This window comes from Mustela nivalis (assembly GCF_964662115.1).
Source record: "Mustela nivalis genome assembly, chromosome: 19".
NCBI lineage: Eukaryota > Metazoa > Chordata > Mammalia > Carnivora > Mustelidae > Mustela > Mustela nivalis.
Window position 1 is genome coordinate 15,863,648 of NC_139038.1, and position 11,287 is coordinate 15,874,934.

Here is an 11,287-nt window from a genome sequence, read left to right on the forward strand (position 1 = left end):
CCAGGTCTGTGAATCAACAGGCTTATACAATTCACAGCACCTGCCATTTCACATACCCTCTCCAATGTCCATAACCAAGCCACCCTATTCCTAGCCTCAGTTTGTTTTGTAGGATTAAGAGTTTCTTTTTTTTTTTTTAAGATTTTATTTATTTATGTGTCAGACAGATTACAAGTAGACAGAGAGGCAAGCAGAGAGAGAGGGTTAGGGTTAAGGTTAGGGTTAGGGTTAGGGTTAGGGGTTAGGGTTAGTGTTAAGGTTAGGTGTAGTGTTAGGGTCAGGGCCAGGGTCAGGGTTAGGGTAAGTTTTAGGGTTAGGGTTAGGGTTTGGGGTTGGGGTTAGGGTTAGAATCAGGGTTAGGTTTAGGGTCAGGGTACTTGTTAGTGTCAGGGTCATGGTTAGGGTTAGGGTCAGGGTCGTGGTCAGTGTTACCGTCAGGGTTTCGGTCAGGGTCAGTGTCAGTTTTAAGGTCAAGTCCAGGGTCAGCGATAGGGTAAGTTTTAGATTTAGGGTTAAGGTTAGGTTTAGTTTTAGGGTTAAGGCCAGGGTCAGGGTTATTGTACGTTTTAGGATTAGGGTCAGGGTTAGGGTCAGGGTCAGTGTTAGGTCCAGGGTTAGGGTTAGGCTCAGGGTTAGGTTTAGGGACTGGGTCAGGATCAGAGTCAGTGTTCTGGTCAGGCCCAGGGTTAGGTTTTTGGTCAGAGTCACGGTTCAGTGTAGGTTTCAGTTTAGGGTCAGGGTCAGGGTTAGGGTCAGGGTCAGGGTTAGGGTCTTGGTTAGGGCTTGGGGTTAGGGTTTGGGTTAGTGTTAGGGTTGGGGTTAGGGTAGGGTTAGAGGGTTAGGGTCAGGGTTAGCGTTAGTGTAGGGTTTAGGGTTAGGTTGAGAATCAGGGTTAGGTGTTAGGGTCAGGGTCAGGGTTAGGTTTATGGTCAGCGTCATCGATGTTGCGGTCTGGGTGAGGGTGAGGCTCTCTGTCAGGGTCAGGGTCAGTGTTAGGGTCAGGGTTTGTTTCTTGGTTAGGGTCAGGGTCAGCTTCAGGGTATGGTTAGGGTTAGGGTCAGGCTCACAGTCATGGTCTGGGTCAGGGTTAGGCGTTTTTGTTAGGTTTAGGGTTAGGGTTCGGGTTTGGGTTCAGGTTTAGGATTTGAGGTTAGGGTTTAGGTTCGCATTGAGGTTCGGTGTTAGGGTTATGGTTTAGGGTTCGGATTCCGGTTCAGATTCGGCTTACTATTAGGGTTCTGGTTCGGGTTAAGATTAGGCCCTGAATGGTGTCTCGGGGCTGGTCCATCTGTCCTCCCAGTGCTGACCTTCCTTTTCCTTGGCCTGCTGTCATCCTGGATCCTCTCTACGTCCTCCTTAAACTGTTATGAATGTCCCCAGGAGTAGGGTGGCAGGAGTGGGGTTCAGGAGGGCCTGCAGCGATCCTGTGCCCCAGACAACACTGAGAAAGGACTGGGATGAGAATGCCCTCCATCTCCTTGGGCATGAACGCTGTTCCATTCCCTGCTGTCTCACCAGTGCTGTGCCCAATCCTACTGAAAACACATCCGTGGCCAACCGAGCCAGAGTTTCTGGGGGTGCGTCCCAGGCTGAGCCCTCCTAGGTGATAGGTGGACCTGTGGCCTGGGATGGGTGCCGCTCACGGTTGTCTCAGACAGGGGTGCCTGTCCACCTTCTCTCCAGGGGCCCTGCATCGGACCTCTGCTTCCTCACGTTCTCCCCAGGGCTGCTGGTCCCCAGACCAGACACCTGCCAGTCTGAGGGTGACCAGCACTGCCTCCCCAGGGTTTCCTTTGCCCGAGTCCTTCCCCGGGAGCTCCTGCATCTCCTGACTCATACTCCCTGTGTGCCTCTCCTCCCCCTTGAACTTGCACGTGTCTAGTCTCTGTCCCTGTCTCTGTCCCTGTGGTACCCAGAGACTTGGAGCATGGAGTGGAGCAGACCCATGGGAGACCTTTCTCTGGCCTAGGGTTGTGAGCAATGCTTTTGCCCTCCGCGGTGTGTCTTCCAGCTTTCTGCATTTCCCTGGTTTCTGTTTGGGCCACAGGAGGAAACAGCCGTGTCCTGTCTGGGGACCGACTGTGGTGTCCCAGCAGGAACAGGGGCCTTGGCCCCGAGATTGTGCCCAGAATTCCTAAAGGGGTCCCTAGGATGACATCTCCTCTGTAATCCATTGGGCGTCTCAACATCCAAGAAGGGAAATTCTATGTCAAACAGAGAGAAGAAACAAAAACCAAACCTAACCAAACCTAACCCAACCCCAAACAAGGGCCCTTTGAAAATAGGTGCAGACACAAAGGCACCTATTGAGGGATTCACTTCCAGAAACCTCCAGAACACGTGCAGGAACAGAAAGAGAAAGCAGCTTAGGGCTTGCGAGGGGCCAGGCTGGGGGAACAATGGGCAGGAGGGCTTAGGCTCAGGGTCCCCTCCTTTGGGGAAGGAGATAGCCTGCAATGATGTTCTGTGGCGTGGTGGCACAGTGTTGGGAATGCACTTCATGCTCATGACGTGTTCAAGGGAAAACAAGAACTTTTATTTAAAATAAATAATACACAGCATACAGGAGATGGACGGCCACGAGAACGGTGACTCCATACAGGAGAGGAAGAGCACAAGGAGGGGGGATGAAACATTCTGGGGGGGTGTCGGGGTCAGGGGATGGAACTGACGGCGTTTTTCTGGGAAGATCTCCCCGCAGAGTTGTGGGCTCTGGATGCGGGTCTGGGAGTCCGGCAGGAGAAGGTGTAGGGGCAGGGGTTGGGCTAGGGGCGGGGACAGGGTCAGCAGTAGTGGCCGGTGCAGGAACCAGAGCAGGAGCTGGGTCAGAGGCAGGAACAGGAGCCCAGGCAAGGGCAGGGAAAGGAGCAGGAGCAAATGAGAGGGACTGGGTCTGGGGCGGGAACAGGGGCCTAGGGAGGGCCCGGGGAAGGGGCAGAGGTCCTGGCAGGGCCAGGGGAAGGGATGGCAGCAGTTGAAGGGGAAGACGCAGGGGCAGCAGCTGGGTCTGGGGCAGGAACAGGGGCACCGGCAGGAAAAGTGGAGGCCTTCCTGGCAGGGGCAGGGGCAGGGGCAAGACCAGGGTTAGGACCTGGGTCTGGGGCAGGTGCAGGGGCAGTGGCCCTGGCAGGGAAAGGAGAAAGGACAGGGACAGGGGCAGGGGCTGACACAGGGGCAGGGGAAGGGGTAGGAACTGGGGCAAGTGCCTTGGTGATGAGTGGTTCAGGGTCAAGGGCAGGAGCTGGGTCCGGGGCGGGAACAGGGGCCTAGGCAGGGCCAGGGGAAGGGGCAGTGGTCCTGGCAGGGCCAGGGGAAGGGATGGCGGCAGTTGAAGGGGAAGACACAGGGACAGGGCCTGAGTCTGGGGCAGGAACAGGGGCGCAGGCAGGGAACGTGGAGGCCTTCCTGGCAGACGCAGGGGCAGGGCCAGGGCCAGGGGCAAGACCAGGGGTAGGACCTGGGTCTGGGGCAGGTGCAGGGGCAGTGGCCCTGGCATGGAAAAGAGAAAGGACAGGGGCAGGGACAGACGCAGGGGCAGGGGAAGGGGCAGGAGCAGGAGCTGAGGCAAGTGCCTTGGTGATGACTGGTGCATTGTCAAGGGCAGGAGCTGGGTCTGGGGCAGGAACATGGGCACCGGCAGGGAAAGTGAAGGCCTTCCTGGCAGAGGCAGGGTCAGGGTCAGGGTCAGGGTCAGGGGCAGGGGTAAGAACAGGGTTAGGATTTGGGTCTGGGGCAGGTGTAGGGGCAGGTGCAGGGGCAGGACCTGGGTCTTGGGCAGGTGCAGTGGCAGGTGCAGGGGCAGTGGCCCTGTCAGGGAAAGGAGAAGGGAGAGGAGCTGGGGCAAGGGCAGGGGTGATGGCCTGGGCCAGGTCAAGGGCAGGAGCTGGTCTGGGGCGGGAACAGGAGCCTAGGCAGGGCTAGGGGAAGGGGGAGTATTCCTGGCAGGGCCAGGGGAAGAGATGACGGCAGTTGGAGGGGAAGACGCAGGGACAGGGGCTGGGTCTGGGGCAGGAACAGGGGCACCGGCAGGGAAAGTGGAGGCCTTCCAGGCAGGGGCACGGGAAGGGGCAGGGGAAAGGGCAGGAACAGGGTTAGGACTTGGGTCTGGGGCCGGTGCAGGGGCAGGTGCCTGGGCAGTGGCCCTGGCAGGGAAAGGCGAAGGCATAGGGGCGGGGGAAGGTGCAGGGGCAGGAGCTGGGGCAAGGGCAGGGGTGATGGCCTGGGCAAGGTCAAGGGCAGGAGCTGGGTCTGCCAATGGAGGGGTCGGGGAAGGGGTGGGACCAAGGGAGGATCTGGGTCAAGGGCCAGAACAGGAGCACAGGCAGGGGCAGGGGAAGTGGGAGATGCTCTGGCAGGGGCAGGGGAAGGGGGAGCGGCAGGAGCAGGGGTGGGGGCAGGTTCAGGAGCCAGCTCTCCCCGGACAGCATCAGCATCTTCGTGGGCAGGCGCCCGGGCACCTGTGGGCTCCCGGTCTCCCGCCGAAGTGACTCCAGACACCATGTGCCCCTCCGGAGTGGCTGAAGTTGGGAGTGGGTCTAGCTCCTTGGCTGGAGAAGCTGGGAGAGGAGAGAAGGTCACCTGCGGGCCTGCCTCTCCCTGTGGCTTTGCAGAGACAGAGCCCAGCCCGGGGCCTCCCGGAGAAGCCGCAGTCACGAAGGAACCCTCCCGGGGACGTCTCCCCGACTGCAGTCCACCCCCTGGGTGCTCCGAGCCAAGTCGAGGCTCCTGGCCCCACACCGGCCCGTGGGGGCTTCTCCCTGTGGGGCCCAGCACCGACCCTCCCCACACAGCCACAGGCACCCCACCCCAGCTTTCTCACCCTTGGACTTGGCGTCCGTGGGCTCCGTGTCCAGGACCATAATCCAGTGGAGTACCGCGGGCAGTGGTCTGGGATGTAGCGGGGGCCTTCCCAGGACCGGGGACTCCGGGGTCGGGGAGGAGTGCGTGTCTTCCCGCCTCCTTCGGAGTTCATCCGTGGCCTGCCAAGGCAGAGACGGGGAGTGTGCAAGAGGCGTCAGAGACCTGCCCGGCCGTACCCACCGTGCTCCTGCCCAGTGCCCCTGCTTCTCCCAGATTCCACGCAGACCTGAGCGCACCTGGGTCAGTGATCCGTCCCTGAAGGGTCTCAGGATCAATCCTGGGCAGAAGGGTGCAGCCCCCACACTCCGTCCCACCTAGCCAGCCTTCACCTGGGGTGTGAACATGACCTGCCCACCAGGCATCTGACTCTTCATCAGCCTGCTCCTGCTCCGGGCGTCTCCACCCCCCATGAGCTCTCTTTACACACACACACACACACACACACACACACACACACACACATACAGACACACGGGGAGGAGACGTAGGCCTACACGGGTCGGTCAGAAGGTGTGGGGCTGTCTGACTTGAGCCTCCCGGTATCACCTTTTGATTCTTTTTGCCAAAGGGCCAGAGTCGTCGGGGAAGCCTGACACGACCTGCCCAGTGAGGGGACGTGTTTGGCGGGCGAGCTCTCCTCTGCCTGCATCCTCTGGGCTTCGGTAGGCAGCAGCAGAACATGTCGCTTCCTTTAGGATCTGCCCAGAAATGAGCTGGGCAGGGGTGTTTTCTCTGGAATGTGGGGGCCTGGATACGTGGGTTCCAAGTCCGTTGGGCTGTGTCGTCAGGGAAGTGAGGTCACCACTGCCTGGGGGCTCCTTACCCGACTTCCTGCTCCCACCAGAGCTCCCTGAGGGCGCCCCTCCCCCAGCTGCTCAAGGCTCCCCCTCCACCCCGAGCCCTGTCCATCCAGTGACCCCCACACAGCCTCCCCACAGCCCCTGGGAGGCCTGGGTGTAGCTGTTGTCCCCGCTGGGAGGGCCCAGAGATGGGTTCAGACCGGGCTCCTGCTCCTGCCCAGGTCTGTGAGCCCGCACACACCCTGTGGCTCTCAGGGCCTCCCCAGTCTCCCCGTCTGCACACTGGGGGTGTCCTGGCTTCTCCTGCTAGGGATGGCATCAGGGGTAGGACCCCTGCATACGTTCCATCCCCGCTCTCCCAGGAGGCTGGTGCACACACTTGGCCGGGCACAGGTGTGCCCGGGGCTGGGCGGGGGTTGGAACACGGCCCAGAGGGGCCTGGATCTGCTCTGGGATCCAGGCAAAGGCACCGTCCTCCTGCCTGTGTCCCATCCCCCGTGGCAAGGTTGCAGTGCATGGCTTCTGACCTTGGTGACACAGACTTCCCGGGGCTCCCATTAGGTGGAGGTCCAAGGGCCTCGTCTGCGCTCATGTGCTGGCCAGCCCCCACAGGGGACCCCGGGCATTCCCGAATCCGTCCTCCCAGGGTGGATGGCCCGTGGGACTGAGAAGGGGACACAATGTTTGGCTGCCATTTCCCAGCCGATGGAGGAAAGTCTGGGACTTCTCCTGGTTCCCTCTCTCCTGGGTTCAGTGTCTGTGTCTGTCTCTGTCTTTGTCTCTGTGCCTGCGTCTGTCTCTGTTCGTGGGTGTCTCCCAGGAGCCGGATCTGGGGGCTCCAGGGCTGAGGGGAGAAACCTCCAAAGTCTCCCTTGTCCCTGTTTCCCTCTCCTGGGCTGGTGCTTGGTTCCTTGCTAAGTAAAGCCTTCTCACCCGGAGCAGAGCTCTGACTCTGGAACCTCTTCCCAGTGGGGACCCTGAGGCCGCAACAAGGAGGGTCCTGCCCTGGGTCCCCAGACCAGGGGTCCAGTGCTCTGCCACATGCTTCAAGCCCACAAGGTCAGCCCCCCGAGCCCCCAGGTTGTCTTCTGCTCAGAAGGACCTCGAGGGAGTCCAAAGCATTTTCCCAAGACTGGGAGCACAGTGGGTCAGGGAGAGAGATTCAAGGCCAACAGGCTCTTCTACAAGCCTGTGGGAGACTAGGGACACCCTGTCTCTATGGCCCCACTGGTAGAAGAGGAAGGGGTGGCCTTCGGTGTTGTAGCCCTGTCCACACTGGGCGTGGGGGGTGCCTCTTCCTACTTCCAGTAGTCCAGGGTGGTGATGGACACCAGGCCCCAGACCCTGTCATCACCCAGTGCCCTGGCAAAGCCCCTGGGACCCTTGGGGACCCCTTGACTACCAGCCTGTCCTGTCTCCCCTCCCCATGCTTTGGATCTCGGCCCTTGCCAGGAGTCCTGATGCACCTGACCCCATGGCCCAGCTGTCTCTAACCTCTTTCTTCTTTCCCCCTTGTTACCCACCATTTTCCCAGGGTGTCTCCCCCTCTGACCCCTAGCTGGGCAGAGTGGGATGCACGCACACACACACACACACGCACGCTCAAACACATATGCCTCTAGCTGTCTGGGGATGCCCGAGGTCATGTCCCCCCATGGGATGGGGTGGGTAGCTCTCCCCAAGCATCTGAGGAGCTCTCACCCTCAAAGCAAACCTCATGGGAGGGTCAGGAATTGCCTAGGCCTGGAGGCAAGCACTGCCCCTTGGACTCGGTACCCGATTTTTGTCCTGGGCTAGTCGCTGCCTCTCTTGAGCCCAGGTTCCCAACTGTCCCTGAGGGTTGGACATGGAAATGCTTGAACCTGGCTGTTCCTCCAGGCGTAGGTGGAGGTGGAGGAAAGGTGCACCAGGCACACAGACCTCCATTCCGAGAGGGCCAGGTGTGCCCAGGAGACCTGCACACAGTACCTGCCCCCTGACCCAGCCTTGTGGTGGATGCGTACCCACCATGGCACTGTCCCCGACTGGTCCCCCATGTTCCCTCATCACTGCCAGGTGCTTTGTGGCCCCGAAGTCTGCTGAGCACCAGAACCATGCCTATCCTGGGAAGCAAGGCTCAGGGTGCAAGGCCAGATGGGTTGGACATCTGGGGATTCGAAAATCACTGAATTCCCCCCACCCAGCTGGTCTGAAAATCAGACTCCATTACAGGGTCCAGCTAAATGCGGGGTTGAGCCAGAGGACTTGGAGACATCAGTGGAGGCCTAGTCAGGACAGGGAGATCAGTCCGCCCCGTTCAGTTCTCCTCTCCTCCTTCTGCTTGTCTTCCCAGCTGTGCCCTGGGAAAGAGCTCTAGCCTGTCCCTGGATTTAGCCCTGGCTAGAGTCAGAGGGGTGGGAAGGAGGGCAGGCAGGAGGGGGTCACCACCAGGATGCCCAAGTGTGAGGGTGTTGTTACCGTAATGAGGGGCCCTGTGGACACGCATGGATTTCAGCCCTTTTTAGACGTGAGCTGTGGCCCCAGGACTCGGCCCCTGCCCCCTCTTTCACCTTCCATGAGGCCCGCATTTTCCCCATCCCAGTCCTCGTCTGCAGCCAGACCTCCCTCCAGCCCCAGGAAATTCTGCTGCTCCAGGAGGCTTGAAACTCATTACAAGCTGGAGCCGCGCCAGCCCTATGGGGCCTGATTTTAGGTCCTGGAGTCCCACAGTGAGGAGAGGTTATGTGGCACAAGAGCAGGGAGAGGGCAGAATGGACTCTCCCTGGGGGCCATGGCTCCCTGGTCTGCACAGACCCTGTTGTGTGCTGGCCCCTAGGGCACCCATACTCCAGCTCCCAGGCAGGCTCTGGGAGGGAAACCAGAGTGTGGCTTGTGCTAGCTCAGACTGTCACTCTATCCTATAGCTACAGCCTGTCCTGCCAGTTGGACTCCCTCTCCTAGTTGGTCAGCAACACCCTCAGAGCCAAGAACAGCCCATCATCCAGCTCAGGGGCTGGTGTGTGGCCGAGCAGGCAGGGGAGAGCTCGCCCTGGGCTCAGGGAATCCCTGGCTGGGCTAACGGTGGCTCGGGAGGGCTGGCCTTCCAGCCCCTCTGCTGAGCAGCCCTGTGACTGGAGTCATTTGCCTCCCCTCTCTGGGCCTCACTCTCTGCCTCTGTGCAATGCAGTGATCCCGAATGGTCAATCGCTCCCGTGGCAGGAACATATGGGATGCTGGTGATTGACCTGTTGTGGGCACAGAGTCTGGATTGCAGAGTGCTGCGGGGGATGGTGCACAGTGTTGCCAGTGAGCACCCCTCCTCCCAAAGCCATTCAGCCCTTCTACGCAGCTGCCAAGCCCCTTGGAGACCACACTCCTGACACCAGGTCCCTATGTGTGGCTCTTCCTCATCAGTGGGACAGGGTGGAGCCCTGGAACATGGGGTCATCTCTTCACTCTGAGGGCAGGAGAGCAAGGAAGACTTCCCCTGGGGTCCCCCAAGGCCATGTAAGAGGGGAGGTGGCTGCCCCCAAGCAGTACATTGAAATTCTGCTTCTGTTAGAACCTGAGAACTGGGGTTTGGTTCTTTCACTTGCTGGGCTGACAAGACACACACGCTCTCCATGACTCCTTCTTGAATGAAGAGCTCTCGCAGGGTCCTGGGCGTCCTGGACTTGGGAAGGGGGAGGGGCCAGTCCTCTCTCTGGCTCCTGAAGAAGACCGTCATCTCAAAGACAGGATTGTTTCTAGTCATGATCCTGGGCCAGAATGGGAGACAGCCCCATAAGGCTCCTGACTCTGGGGCTGAGGGGGCCTTTCTCAGGTGCAGCAATGCCCACCGAAAGTGGGGGTTTCAGAAAGAACATATGCCTGGACCAGGTCCTGCCCCAGGGTGGTGGCTGCCTTCTCCAGCTCTGGAGAAAGAGGGACATCCTCTGCTTCTCTGGGCGTGGGGTCCTCTGACCCATGAGCAGGCACTGGAAGTTTTCCAGTCTGACTCTGGAAGTGCACCAGTGGGTCAGTCACTATCCACACATGAACACAGACAACATGCTAAAGAAGTGCCAGAGGTGATCCTGTGCCAATGGCCTGTGGTCGGCGGGGCTGGCAGCTTCAGTGCCCTCCAGCGGACCCCCTTTCCCTGGATGGGAATCCCCCTGGAGTCTCTGTCTTCAGCGTTCTCTTCCTGCTGGTTTCAGGACCAAGGGTGAGACTGGTGTGGCTTAGAAGGCTCCACACCTGCCTCCCTCCTTTTGCACACATCACTGCTACCCAGGAAGCAGGGGCTGCTGCTCCCACACTGCCCCACACAAGGCTGACTTAAGGCATTCATTCCCTCCATGCCCAGCTGCTCTGGCTCTGTCACACACACAGTGGGCACAGCTTCCTTACTAGGCCAGGAGTCCCAGCAGAGCTCTCCTTTCACAGGATCAAGGTTCATATTCTTTTTTTTTTTTAATATTTTTATTTATTTGACAGAGAGAGATCACAAGTAGGCAGAGAAGCAGGCAGAGACAGAGAGGAGGAAGCAGGCTCCCTGCTGAGCAGAGATCCCGATGTAGGACTTGATCCCAGGACCCTGAGATCATGACCCCAGCTGAAGGCAGAGGCTTTAACCCACTGAGCCACCCAGGCGCCCCCAAGGTTCATATTCTTAGCCAGAGAAGGAAGCCCCATCTGTCCTCTGCTAGAGAAGGTGAATTCCTGGGTCAGGTGGACCTCAGGTGCCTGAGTACAGGGGGTCTCCTGCAGTTCCCCTGGAGAGAAGGGTGACGGACACCCCTGTCTGGGAGAATGGTGAGCAGCACCCTTCCTAGGCCACAGGTGCACCCGTCACCTGGCAGTGCTTATACTTCGACTCACTCCTGGAAGTTCTGGCACAGTTTTTCATAAATGTATTTTTTAAAAAGATTAATTTATTTATTTGACAGACAGATCACTAGTAGGTAGAGGGGCAGTTGGGGGTGTGGGGAGAAGTAGGCTTCCTGCTGAGCAGAGAGCCCGATATGGGGCTTGATCCCAGGACTCTGGGACCATGACCTGAGCTGAAGGCAGAGGCTTTAACCCACTGAGCCACGCAGGTGCCCCTCATAGAAGTATTTTCAACAGAGTTCAACACAGCGGTGGTGGAGATAGCAGCGGAGTAAACAACGCCAGTGCCTATGGAGGTGGATGGTGGCTCAGTTAAGCCACGGAGTCTTGATTTTGGCTCAGGATGTGGGATCGAGCCCAGTGCAGGGTCTGTGTTCGGTGTAGTTTGGGCTCATGATTCTCTCTTCCCCTCCTGCCTCTCCCACCAGTCTCATGCCCCACACTCTCTCTCCGAAATAAATGAGTAAAATATAAAAATGGCATCGTCCAGAATGTACTTTTAAAAAATTATAAAGAATTGAACATTGATTTTGCCATTTTTAACATTTTCAGTATAAAGTTGGCAGTGTTAAGTGTGTTTACACTGCTGTGAAACAGATCTTGAGAACGTTTCATCTTATAATCTGAACATTACATCTTACAAATCTGAACTTCTGTTCCCATTGTTGTTTTTCATGTAGAAAGCACATTTATTTATTTATTATTCTCAGTTAGCCACATGTAGTACATTAGATTTCAATGTAGTGTTCAATGATTCGTTAGTTGTGTATAACACC